The sequence below is a fragment of the Puma concolor genome, chromosome B2, assembly GCF_028749965.1.
Source record: "Puma concolor isolate L17-30 chromosome B2, mPumCon1.1.hap2, whole genome shotgun sequence".
In the NCBI taxonomy this organism is placed as follows: Eukaryota; Metazoa; Chordata; class Mammalia; order Carnivora; family Felidae; genus Puma; species Puma concolor.
Window position 1 is genome coordinate 43,068,497 of NC_141671.1, and position 2,439 is coordinate 43,070,935.

The window sequence follows — 2,439 nt, forward strand, 5'->3', positions numbered from 1 at the left end:
CCACAGCTACTTCCTCCTCTCCGAAGTCTCAAACCCCTGAAAGTCCTCCACGAGGGTTGGAATCAAATCCTTCCAAACTTCAGGGCACCTGGGTGGCTCAGTCAGTTAAGTGTCCAACTTCAGCTCAGGTCATGATCTCATGGTCCATGAGTTCGAGCCCCACATCAAGCTCTGTGCGGACAGCTCAGAGCCTGGAGCTTGCTTCAGATTTCAGATTCTGGGTCTCCCTCTCCCTCTGTCCCTCCCCCACTCACACTCTGTGTGTGTGTGTGTGTGTGTGTGTGTGTGTGTGTGTGTGTGTGTTGTGTGGTGTGTGTGTGTCTCTCTCTCTAAAATAAAATAAAAATTTTTTAATTCTTCCTAACTTCTATTAATGTTGATTTTTTTTCAAGATTTCACATATCATCCTTCCCAGGGGCCGTGCTAATCTCTGTACTGTTCCAACTTTAGTAAATGCGTCTGTGAAGCAAGCACCTATTACTGTTACTATCTTGACCTCTTCCCATGAATCACAGATGTTCCTTTTTTTAATATTTATTTATTTATTTTGAGAGAGAGAGAGAGAGAGAGAGAGCACACACACAGAAGAGGGGCAGAGAGAGAGAGGGAGAAAGAGAATCCCAAGCAGGCTTCATGCTTGATCTCATGATCCATGAGATCGTGACCCGAGCCAACATCAAGAGTCGGACGCTCAACTGATGGAACCACCCAGGCATACCTGTATTTCTCTATTTTTTTTTTAATTTATTTCTTTATTATGATAGAGAGAGAGAATCCCAAGAAAGCCACACCCTGTGAGTGTGTGAGCCTGATGTGGGCTCGAACTCACAAACCTTGAGATCATGACCTGAGCCGAAGTCAGACGCTCAATTGACTGAGTCACCCAGGCGCCCCCACGTCTGTATTTCTTAAATAATAAGACTTGAAAGGTAAAAGGACTCCTTGATCCAGCTACTGTAGAGTGGATGTTGTGTCAGCAAGCACGAAACATTAATCTTGTGGTACATCTTTTTTTTTTTTAATTTTTTAACACTTATTTATTTTTGAGAGACAGAGAGATAGGACACAAGACAGGAGAGAGACAGACAGACAGACAGACAGAATCCAAAGCAAGCTCCAGGCTCTGAGCTGTCAGCAAAGAGCCCAACGCGGGGTTTGAACTCACCAGCCGTGAGATCATGACCTGAGCAGAAGTCAGACACTTAACCCACTGAGCCACCCAGATGCCTATATTTTTAAATTTTTTTTAATGTTTATTTATTTTTGAGACAGAGAGAGACACAGCATGAGCAGGGAAGGGGCAGAGAGAGAAGGAGACACAGAATGTGAAGCAGGCTCCAGGCTCTGACAGCTCAGAGCCTGACGCGGGGCTCGAACTCACGAACTGTGAGATCATGACCTGAGCCGAAGTCAGACGCTTAACCGACTGAGCCACCCAGGCGCCCCTGCTCCTATATTTTTACATAGGTATGTATCTACAAAAATATATACTAATGCTCATATATTTAAAATTTTTACATAGGGGTACCTGGGTGGCTCAGTCAGTTTATTTTGGCTCAGGTGATGATCTCACGGTTCATGGGATCGAGCCCCACATCAGGTTCCGCACTGACATCGTGGAGCCTGCTTGGGATTGTGTGTGTGTGTCCCTCTCTCTCTGCCCCTCCCCTCCCCCCAAAATAAAAGAAATATTAAAAAAGAGATTTTTTTTACTTTTTTTTTTTTTTAGAGAGAGAAAGAGAGAGGGGCGTAGGGGCAGAGAGAGAGGGAGAGAGAGAATCCCAAATAGGCTCCACGCCACGTGTGCAGAGCCAGACATGGGGCTCAATCTCACAAACTGTAAGATCGTGACCCGAGAGGAAAGCAAGAGCATCCTGCTCTTCAGCCACCCCAGGGCCCCTAAAAGATTTCAGGTAATCTCTACGCCCGACGTGGGGCACGAACTCATAACCCCAAGATCAAGGGTCCCATGTTCCACTGACTGGGCCAGCCAGCCAGGTGCTCCAAAGTTGACTTTTCTGTTCTCCTATTGGTGGACATTGGTTGTTTCTGTGTGTTTTGTTGTTGTTGTTGTTGCAAAAAGCATCAACGGATATCCTTGCACACATCTCCCTGTGCACATTTGTGGACATTTCTCTAGAGTTCCACCTGGAAGTAGGACTGCTGCATTCCAGGGAAATGTGCGTTTCCAGCTTCACCAGATATTGCCAAAGTGCCTTCTGAAATGATGGTGCCAGGGCGCCTGCGTGGCTCAGTCGGTTGAGCGTCCGACTTCAGTTCGGTCACGATCTCGCAGTTCGTGAGTCCGAGCCCCTCATCGGGCTCTGCGATGACAGCTCGGAGCCTGGATTCTGCTTCAGATTCTGTGTCTCCCTCTCCCTCTGCCCTGCCCGACTCACGCTCTGTCTCTGTCTCTCTCTCTCTCTTTCTCAAAAATAA

The 2,439-nt window shown here is 47.0% G+C and overlaps 1 non-coding gene across 1 annotated transcript; it reads right to left on the bottom strand.

Annotated features, from left to right (window-relative positions):
- Nucleotides 1–371: 371 nt before the first annotated feature.
- LOC112862984 (U6 spliceosomal RNA) lies at nt 372–474 on the bottom strand. The gene has a single exon (XR_015251762.1). It is a non-coding gene; the product is annotated as a U6 spliceosomal RNA (small nuclear RNA).
- Between the last annotated feature and the right edge of the window lie 1,965 nt (nt 475–2,439).